General features: G+C 35.3%; 1 long non-coding RNA gene across 2 annotated transcripts; it reads right to left on the bottom strand.

The window, feature by feature from the left end:
- Nucleotides 1-351: 351 nt before the first annotated feature.
- LOC117116515 lies at nucleotides 352-9,025 on the bottom strand. 2 transcript variants are annotated; one of them, XR_004446768.1, is made up of 5 exons: nucleotides 8,327-9,025; nucleotides 7,246-7,386; nucleotides 6,449-6,547; nucleotides 5,353-5,476; nucleotides 352-387 (listed from the first exon to the last, which is right to left on the bottom strand). It is a non-coding gene; the product is annotated as an uncharacterized LOC117116515 (long non-coding RNA). The 2 variants fall into 2 exon arrangements; XR_004446767.1 differs by lacking the exon at nucleotides 352-387 and having other exon boundaries at nucleotides 5,131-5,476; nucleotides 8,327-8,822.
- Nucleotides 9,026-11,656: the final 2,631 nt, after the last annotated feature.

The raw sequence follows: 11,656 nt of genomic DNA, 5'->3' as shown, positions 1-11,656 counted from the left end.
GACTGCTCCATTCAAGCTAGCACAGAGTTTCCCATCATTTCGCTCACTGTACTCATACTGTAAAATTAATTCATTTTGAATTTGGGTATTGTATTTTATGTTCTTGTTTTTATTAATTTTGATGCACTACCAGATGGTTTGTGCCACTGAACCTAAAGTGTTTCCAAATAAGTTCAAAGTTCACAACATTTTACTCCGCGGCAAGTATGTATTATGCTGTAAACAAACAATGGCGTAAAACAGCAATCGTACAATGTAGATGATTTGCAATTTAAATTACTTGTTCTGACCATTAAAGCTCGTCGTCGTCGTCGTCATCATTATTATTATTATTTGTAGCACAAGACAGTTAGTAAGTAAGTTTCGAAGCGCTTTAAATTTCCAGTTCTGTGAATAATGAAAAGAAAAAGTTTTGGGGAATGTACAGACTTATTTCTCTCTATTTTCTTTGGGAATTAAGTTGAGATTTCACACACTAACCACAACCCATATGAAATAATTTGACAGTAAATCAACTTTAAGACGCCAAAAATCTGATGCTCTATGTTTTCAAAATGACTACTCAACATTGGTATAAGTGACAGGTCCAGAAATTAAAAATAGAGGGGGGAGGGGGGCTAAGAAGGGACTTACATATATGGGATATTAAAAGAGGGGCTTTGGGTTTATAATATCTATTAAAAGATATAGAAAATAGAGGGGGTGCCAGGAAGGGACTTATATATATGGGGTGTTTAAAGGGGGGCTCTGGGTTTAAAATATCTATTAAAACATATAGAACAGTATTTTTGCACCTTGCTGATATGATTTTCACACAGGTGTTTGATTGCTGTAGTACAGAATGTAAACTGGGTCCCTAAATACAAGTGGTGGCATCACTCAAATACATATTGTATTAACACATGAATATTCCTAAATGGACTAACGTTCGAAGGCTCGCAATCAATAACCGCTGCAAAGAAAACATTCATTTTATCAATTCTTACGTAAATTTATCGGATCATTCATTTATATGGGTATTATTTTATGAAAATGTCTCATTTTTATATTAAATTAGAATAGAACCCACTTTTTTTTAGTAATTATGCAGAAATCTGGGGATTCAGTCATGTGCTTCAATAGTTCTAGGCAATTTAAACAGCCAAACACTCCCAATTGGAAAACACATCGCGAGGGAAATATCTTTGCTGTTGTCGTTTGTAAATAGGACCATAGGACGATCTTTCTGAATCAGTATGGGATGGCATATAAATGTACGAAAGGCAAGAGAGAGAAAGGCTGTAAATGCATAGCCTATATATGTTTGAGCAAAATGGAATTCCAGCTTAAAAATTAAGACGGAAGCTAAGATTTGAATGCACGATCATTATCAGCAACACCAACACACACAAGGGCCTACTGTACTACTAGCCAAGTGCATCACTCTCGCACTTTGCCAAGTCAAGTTATGGTATTTTTGACAAGACCTGGTACAACATTTGTGCCAAATCATGCAACCAGACACTAACCAAATTCTCAAATAGCAAGAACAGAAATAGAAATGAGGAATGTGATACATCCTGCACTCAAGCACGAAGCCATGGTGGCGGCTCTTTTGGTATCACATACACAATACTCTTAGACACCATACAATGATATTACACAATCTCCATCCATGTGAAAATTTACGGATTGTGTTGATTGTGATTGCCAACCTGTTGAGTCAAGTCTCAATATAAATATAAGTACCGAAAAAGGTAAAGAAAAAGAAAGAAAACGAAAGGGAAAGAAAGAAAAGAAAACGAAAAGGTAATGAAAAGGTAAAGAAAGATAACAAACAAAATACTTTCGTTACACAACTACTAGAGTAGGGAGTTGTTGATTGACAACTCATTGGCTAGACAATGTTGCTACATTAGACTATATTATAATTATTGTATTATATATAAATTTTACTTATTTATCTGACTGTAATGCCAAATAATAAACAAAGGTAAGATTACCAATCGAATTATAACAAATCAATGCATTCAGGGTGTGGTGAAATGATGGGAGAGGTATGTGTGACACATTTCTATGGAGTCTGTACTGATAAGTTAAGGTAATCCTTAAAAGTATAAAATAACCCCATACTATTTTCGATATATGTTGTATCTGTTGCATCAATCTATTCACTGCTGTTAGGGCTATATACAACATATATGGTTATTGAAATGGCTTTATACACAAATAATTTCAATAACCATAATATGCCATACTATTTTAATATTCTATTCATTTATCATTTATCTATTAATCTATCATAATAAATCTATGAACAATAACATCAATTATTATCGAACATGATTAAACATGCAGGTGGGTACGATTCGCCTATTCAACCCGCCTCTCTTCATCGGTCGCCCTCTCCTGTTCCTGTTGGTTTTGAGGTTGGCAAGGCCTTGTCGCGACTCGTATTAGACTCATGATCAGCCAGGGATATGATCAGGCTGGGTTGAATTAAGTCCCTTTTTGATTGAAGGAAATGGTTTGATTTTAGTATTACTCAATGAGAAGGTCATATGAACATCATAATTTATATAAAAATATTGTAATTGTCACTTTTACGGATTTGTAGTTTGTTTTAAGGTGCCTCGCACTTTTGGTACAATACTGCAGCTATACTTCATCCCACCTCGCATGAATTACAGTTGACGTGGTCACGAGGGTAGGCTTGCATGAATCGCATACCTCGCAGTTTGTCAATACCCAACCAATTCGGGGGTTCCCCATCATGCGCGGCTTTGATTTTCTGTCGATTTAATCTGTGCGTTGTTCAATAAGGAGTAGAAATTCCTTTGTTTTTTACCAATATTTTTTTTGATCAAGCTTGTATTTTAACAATACTAATTTTGGGAAGATTCGATTTTCGTACACCACAGATTTATACAGTAGGTACATTCAATCATAGCTATGATATTCTACAATTATTTTCAGTTTGATGGGGGGGGGGGGTGGATGGTGTCGGTGACACCTGTTGAAAAACTGATTTTATTGTAGAACTGATTTTTCTAAGACAGGACAACAAATTTTTTTTCTGTCTTGGAAAAATAGTCAGTTTCAACAAATTCAATAAATCCCATACCTGTACAATTTTCTTATCTGCCATGCCTGCTACAAAGATATGTTGTTTGTCTTACTCTGGGTTGGACATCACACAAGAACATCTATTGTTTGTAAATCTTGAAATACATTCACCTGAAGTAATTAAAATATTAGTTAATTTATGCAAAATACCAGTAAATGTTGTTTTAAATTTTAAAATACAGTAAATATAAACATTTGTAAGGTGCCATGACCAAATGACGCCAGGTAAATTTGAGATATTTAAGAAAATATATACTGTATGAAGTGATATTTTGCCAAAAAATGGGTTTCGATGTTTCTGATAAATTTTATATTTATATTTCCCGATGACATTTTTAATCATGCGGTAAATCCTGTCATGATGATGACAAATGTTCTGAGTTGATGTACATTAGTTAAAAGAGTTTTTAAGGCGCATTTTGTAAAGTTCTTTCTCAGAATTGATAGTAAAACCAGCTCATGAATTTCACGTCGGCATTCGGCAATTACCAACAACATTGCCGAGCTAGAATTGCCCCAGGACAGCAACTTCTTGCCAACCTAGGCCTAGATTTCTTTGCTTCAAAAACTGCTTGGAAAGTTAAAACTTTTACTGAAACAGGCCTTAGCAAAAAACTAAATTTTACGTACCAGTTGCTTGTAATACAGTATTATTTGTACAATATTTATATTTAATGGGCATACTTACGATGTGTGTATAATGCAGATACAGATACAGATTAAATTTATTGTCAAATGTACATGTAAACATACAATGAAATAGTATCGGCTCAATGAACGCAATATAAATAATTTAAATAACATGAATAACTACTATACAGTGAGACAAACATTTAATTTCTGGATACCAACCACGCATAGCTTTGATGGCAGACGGAAAGAATGAAGCTCTTGATCTTGTACGAGATGCGTGTGGGGTTTTGTAACGTTGACCAGATGGCATGGGGCAAAAATGACAATTACCGGGATGAAAAGGTTCACTGATAATGGACGTTGCCTTATTTTTATTGATGATACGTTGATTATACAGAATGTATAATGAAGGTTGTTGTATACCGATTGTTCGAGAAGCACGTTTGACAATCCTATTTAAAATTTCTTTATCATCATACCTGTAATTAGCATATTCATACCAAACTAAAAATGACTGAGTTATGACACTTTCAATGACTGATTTATAAAACTGACCCATTATTATAGAACTTATACCAAACAGCCGTAATCTAATTAAAAAGAAGAGGTGCCGTAATCTAATTAAAAAGAAGAGGCGCTGTTGTCCATTCTTCCTTTTAATCTTGCCTGCCTAGTGGTTTCGTATCATAGGCTAGCCATCCTAGTATACCTAAAATATCGCCCAATTGAAGCCATGTAGGCTACATAGATCGTAACGCTTCTAAATCTATTTGCCTTTTATTGTACAGTATATTTAAAACGTTGTTTATTATCTAAAACAAACCTAGTTAAACATATTATAGGCCTAATCCTACTGTCGCATCATGATCATGATGCGACAGTAGGATTAGGCCTATAATATATTTAACGACTGTCAATGCTGTCAAGTACATGGGTAGTGGAAGAAAGATCGTTCTGGGCATGCATGAGCAGCTCTGAAGCAAACAATCTGTGATCATTGCCAGCTAATGATTGCCTGCTAACAATCACATAGTATTTTAATGAAAGTAATATTTCTCATGCTAAAAATAACGCTAAAATAAACACTAAAATGACATTTATTTAGCGATTTTGTTATGTAAAACATAGGTGTTATAGCGCACTATTAAAATAAATTATGTACAACCATTCTCTCACCTACAATATACATATATATACATTTATTTAATAGAGATAATTAACAAAATTACGATCTGTAAATGACAACGTAAACTCGAGCATTCGGAAAAAATCATTGTTTATACGATAGGCCTTAGGTAGTTAAAAAAATTGCTGAGACTGCCGACCTCGGAGAATTTAACGTTGGCAAATTTTTGCTGTTTTTTTTCCAATTTTTTCCAATTTCATGGGCTGGGAAAACCAACACAAAATTTATCAATTGTTTATCTCTAATGGAAATTTTCTTTAAATTATGTTTTCAGATTTCTGAATTTGAAAATGATTTTAGTTGGTTGTACTCAAGCTAGGAACAAAACCTGATTTTTGTACAAGATTCACTTTGTCACAATAGCTCACATTTTCATGGATGCTTTGGTTTTCAGTGACATTATAAGATGATTTCTAATCAGTTCTTACCAGTTTCTGTATTCCAAATTTTCATGTATCGGTCATACTGTGCTGATAAACTTATCACGAATATTAGTGAAGAATGCATCATGGACAGACAGATAAAACACCTTTTGTTATACACTTCCCACAACTGGCAACAGAAAAAAAACGAGTTTAGAATTAGATGGGAAACAGGCAATCATCAGTAAAGGAAAAAACAGGGTAAGAGGGGTCAAGTGAAAAAGGGTTGAAGAGTGAGAAAAAAAACCAAGAGATGAAGATGAGTTAGGAAGTGCAGATGGTCAAGAGATGGTTAAGATGAAAAGGTCAAAGTTTAGAAAAGACATTGCAACAGCAGAGGGTGAGAAAATGCCAAAATGCTAAGAAAACTATATATTTATTTCCTAATATTTAATAGTGAATAAAATATACAGTAGACTTTATCTACAGGAAGGATTAAATTATTTAGGATTTTTATATTTCCTCTACATAATTCATTAACTTGAATATATATTCTTGTATTTCCTAGTGACAAAATGAACTACTTCTTTGGTATATTTCCGTTAAGTTGCCGCCTTCATCATATTGAGGATTCTGTAACTGTCTGGTGGCCACTGGGCAGTACACCGGGAGACAATCCCCTACTCATTTCCGAATAGTGTACTGCGTTATTTAACGTGCACATAGGCTATAATGAACACTGGACCAACGGCGTAAAGTCCCATCTGACTGACGGTGTGCTTATCGTAAATTGTATTTCACCCCTACAGCTGGAACAGAAGCAGCAATAAGAATTGAACCGGGGACCTACAGGTCTCCACGGTTCAGCACACACACGGTGGCTACCACCAGTTTAGACAACTGAGCGAAGCTGTTCTCTGATAAATATATAAAGGAGCACTTTGAACTTAATTCGCTGGTTGATTGGAAGCCAATGGAGTTTCCTAAGTGTGGAACTAATATGTTCAAATTTGGGATTACCAATATCGGACATATTAAGTCGAGCAGCAGAGTTAATCTGTATTTGTAATCTTCGTAAATTTTATACAAGTAAGTCTTAAAAGTGCTGCTGTCATTTCTTGTATTATTCTATAACACGGTTTACACTTTTTATTCAACTTACGATGTAATGTAGATTTTTCCTCTCCTGCTTTTTTTTTTCTGTTTGTCTTTTTGTTTTACTTCTCTCTGCTAAAATTTCATCTAAATCTTCTTTCTCCTCCTGCATTTAAGAAACATTCATCATTAGTTTCAAATTATATACTAATACACATTTTAGAAAGGGGCCCCGTTTTCCACTAAATTTTAAAATTTCAATGTATATTTATGTTATGTATTGAAATAAGCGCTACTCACTTATCTATTCTAAAAATGTTGTGCCTGCACCAGTTTAAAAAATTCTTCATCCACCACTGGCTATTCTTACACCAGTATTAAACACATTCCTAATTCTGATTGCTTAATAGTGTATGTATAAATTAGATTAAATTGATCATCCAATCAGAATCAAAATTAATAATTCATTTAAGACAGGTGTAACAATAGATACTGCCGATTTGTTACTATACAGTGGAATGACAAGATTGTGAAAATAGAAATCTTGCATGCAAAAACAATTGATAAAGATGATGATGATGATGATGATGATGATGATGGCGATAATGATGATTGATAAGATGCTGACAAGGATGAGTAGATGATAAAATCAATAACTACAATAAGCATTATCATTGTTTATACTTATTCGACATAGTCAGCCTCTTCACTTATACTGTACTATACATTGATAGTGGGGACAGAGCTCTATGTAGATATTTCATAGGATGCATAATTGTATGGACGCACACTAATACAGCTTGCTAAACTCTCACACTTCCCGTGTAACACATTGTCTAATGTGTAAGTTAAGTGTATACAAACCTCTGTTGGATGAACATCAACTGTCTTTTAATCCATACTTTCCCCCAAGGTCCTTCAGATCCATATCGCTTGCGTCCATCTTTCTCACTTGCTTTCGTTTTTCTCTGGGACGAGCCACAGTTGTCTCAAATAGAGTTTTCCCTGTATATTATTAAAGTAATTTAAGTAATTTATGACAATGATAGCATTTTATTTGCAGATTCATATATTGTACAGTATACAGAAGCACCCGAGGAACCTCTGACACAGTGTTCATCACAAGGCAACAGAATGCCGACTACCTACAGTATACATTGGCACTTTGGTGACTATAAAACAGCCTTTGACACCATAATAAGCCAATGCATGTATGTGCAGACGAAGTATGCAGTACTTGTCAAAGGGCAAAATATCCAAATGGATTACAGTTGAATTTGGTGCGAGATGAGGATGGCTCTAATCTTCAGTCCTTTTCAATATTTTTTGACTCAGGAGTGCAAATGGGAAATGCTTGCATACAATTCATTGATATGCAGATGACACCACGGTACCCATGCCAACTCATACCGACTTTGGCAAACCTGTACCCAAATGTAGGTCAACTCAAGCCCAACAATGGCTAAGTCATACCCAAGTCTATTTGTACCTACTTTGGAGTAATTATAAAACAAAATCCAATGTTACATACTCCTTGAAATATACATTTCCTACCAAAACAAAGTCAATTTTTGAAATACTTTTTAACTTGCGTGGACTGCACTATCAACAGCTCTGACACATCTCATTATTACTCTAATAGCGGCCCCTACTTATAGTTTGAGGCCTCGACAATTATGATACAATTATTAGGTATAAATTTCATACCTGTTGTATCAAAATTCTCTAATTAGTAAATTTGTCTTAAAAATATAATTCAAAATGATTATCAAAATAGATAATACTCTTTACATAATGTTTAAACTTGGGTACGAGCAGGCCAAATATGGGTATGACCTAACCAAAATTACGTGTACGTGTCAGCCGTGGGTATGAGTTTAGCCCGTATTCCTTCTTCTCATGAATTCTATAACTCACTACCTACCAGTAAACCGTGTAATCTTACCATAGCTGTGAAATGTCTTTCTTTGGTTCTCTAATAAAATGTGAAATGATTGAAATGAGTTGGTTCAACATAGTCAGTAACTTGCTGTGCCTTGAACGGATGAACCTGCCCAACCTAGCATTGCGATACAAAATGTACTGATTAATTGCAGTCATTATGAGCTTGTTCCTGGTTTAATTTGATTAGTGCCTACTACTAAATTAATGAATTTTTATATTATAATTTCATATCATTATCATAAAGGACAATTTTCAGCAGCTTTATTTCTTAAGATTGAAAATAATAATAAGGTGAATAAGGTCGGGTTTAATTTCTATCAATTCAATTTCTTTAATACTACAAAAGCCATCAAAGGGCCAATATCCGCACAACAAAATAGACATGACAAAAAGAGACAAATTGAAAATGCTGTCTACAGAGCATATAATTAACTATGCATTATGGGGTAGGGACGTCACTCCTCTAAGGTCCTAATGACCCATATTCCCCAACCTAATGAAACTAAGCATCCCGGGGTAGAGACATTACTCTACTAAGGTCCTAATGACCTGCATACTCCAACCTAACCAAGCAATGCATCCCGTGGTAGGGACTTTACTCCACAGAAGTTGCAAGCAAAATTGAGTGAGGTAGAGTTGAATGCAAGAACTGAGTAGTGTGTCCACAGAAAGGAAGAAAAGCAGTCATGGTTATGGCGAAGGGTCATCGACATAGGACGGGTGGGTGGGAGAAAAGAACGAAGAGGGTGGCCAGGAGATTGAACGATATGTCACAGAGGGTATTGTTGTCAATGAATGAAAGGAATATTTTTAAAATGAGAAAATATGATATTTGGTGTTTTACAATGGTGGTATTACAATGGTGGTATTAAAAACCAATAAATCACTAATAATATAACATTTTACAATGAAAAATAATTTTATGATGGAATCTCTTCAAAATTAATTTAATTAATAAACTAACAAAATGATCGTTTTTTAAATGTCTGCTGTATATGTAAACTTGTATTTTTCATCTAATTATATAAATATTGTAATGCGCATTTAAACATATTTTAATGGAATTTACGCATATAAATGAATAAATAAATTAAAATCATTATTGTATTAATAGGTTGTATGAAATACACAAGTGGTACCAATGTGATAATATTAAAAGTAAAATATATAATTATAAAATGAAAATATTCATAAATTGTTTACATTGACTTCTTTCATCTTAGTGAAATCAACTGAGTATCTTGTTCCTACAGTATATATTCCTGCAATTAAAATGTACAAATTTAAATTAAATATGAAAACCATGTAACCTAAAGATAAAGGTACGAAATAACCTGTATTCTCATCGTTCCACAATGACACGTGCTGAAATGATAGCATCACAGACGTTCCAACCACTAGACCTAAAAAATCGGGAGAAGGGAAAACTTGTAGTTGAAGGGCGCCCCCATTAACATTATTTAGTGAAAAGCGCCCTCAACATCAAAATAATCTGATAGAGTTAATGTATTTCGAGGTGTATAAACATAATTTATACTGTAAGATAGCTTTTATAGGTTTTTCATTCATGTGACCTAGTAATTTCATCTATTTTATTTTACAGTGCAAATCCCATGTTTTCAGGCCGTACGTAAATGATTACAAATACAGCTAGCGGGGCCTAGGCCTAGTTTTTGAAATTTGGGAGAATTCGAACAAATTCGGGAGACCGGGAGATAGCATGTTTGAATTGATTGAATCGGGAGTGTTGGAACCTTTTGGCATCAGGGATAACCCCCGACGCTAGCCTAATGTACTTTCACACTGAAATTTCAACTCTTAATTTTTTATATTAATGTTGGCCCTAGGGCCTATCCTAAATACTGTTTTCCAGTACCCTTTTCAACTAAAAAAAAAATACCTCTCCAGGGGCCTATAGTATAAACAGTGGCAGCTCTAGAATATTTTCTGGGGAGGGGGAGCTAAGTTGTCCAACAGAGGGGACTTGAGCTCGTAGGCTCGAGCTGAGGGAAGGGGGTTGAGAGGGGGGTTTCCCTCCCAAATAAGATTTTTCCGGCCATCCTTTGGATGGCGGGAAAGACTGTGACAGACACATGTGTTGGCTTGGTGTGGGCCTATTTTTATATTTTTTATGGTCTGACTGCCCGACGAGCTCTGTCCGGCGGGGGGCTTGACCTGTCCGGTGGAGGGGCTTGTCCTGTCCGGTGGGGGCTTAAGCCCCCGTCCCCCCTGCCTATAAATACAGCGTTTCTTTGCTCGCTAGCACGAGCTGCTGCAAGCCTAGGTAGGGCCTAGGCAAGAGAAATTCTGAAAGACAATTGTTGAGTACTCTACACAGGCCTAGTTCTAGAGGCTTAGGCTAGGCCTACCACGTACCGTAGACTATCCTAAAGCAGCCTAAACCAGCTAACTAGCCTAGGCCTAGGGAGGGCCTAGCTAGTAACAAACAGTGAACCAGCTAGGCCTAGGCCCTAGCCTCTAGGCCTATTATTAGGCCCTACCTACTAGGCTACCCTAGGCTAGGCCTAGGCCTAAGCCTTTTGAAATTTGTTAGTCAGTGCTTTGCTAGAGCAAATGCTTGTTGATCCGAGCCTGGTCTAGGCCTAGCCTACCTTGGCATCCACAATAGGCGCTGAATTTAGCATTATCTAGACCTAGGCCTAGGCTAATTATGTACAGTAAGTATTTTCATTACGAAAATTCATTCTTGCAACCACCAGCCATACGCCTTTTTCACGAATCGGTAGACATCTTGAAGTGATGACAAACATTGCGAATCAGCGGTGCGTAACCAACAGAAATAAGATAAGCTTTTGGGCGGATTTTTTGACATCATGTTATTTAAAAAATCATAACTCTATAACGGGGCGTCGTATCCAAAAAAAATTTCCAGCTAAATGTTCTTAAAAGACTAGTCTATACCACTATATGATTGAAAAAAAATTGAAAAATTTTGTTGACCTCTGAAATCAAGATTGAAAAATAAAAGCCTATCTCAGTAGTGTATTAAAATAGGTATATGCGTTACAGTGCTGTAGTACTAGTAATACTCTGAACTAGCATTGTTTTCGTTACCATATGAGAGTTTCCTGTGTTAAAAACATGATTTACTATAATATACCTCTTTATAAAACATAACTTGTACTTTGTAATAAGAGAAATATGTATATTATCGCTATTTGGAACAGTAACAACTCGAAAGTCCTATGCTACTGCACTGTAATGCATTGGCCTATTTTAATACACTACTAAGATAGGCTTTTCTTTTTCAATCTTGATTTCAGAGGTCAAAAAAATTTTTCAATTTTTTTTCAATCATATAGTGGTATAG

Source organism: Anneissia japonica, unplaced genomic scaffold, assembly GCF_011630105.1.
Source record: "Anneissia japonica isolate Jap-2015-1 unplaced genomic scaffold, ASM1163010v1 scaffold8963_len174799_cov130, whole genome shotgun sequence".
Lineage (NCBI taxonomy): Eukaryota > Metazoa > Echinodermata > Crinoidea > Comatulida > Comatulidae > Anneissia > Anneissia japonica.
This window is presented reverse-complemented; position numbering and strand designations above follow the sequence as displayed.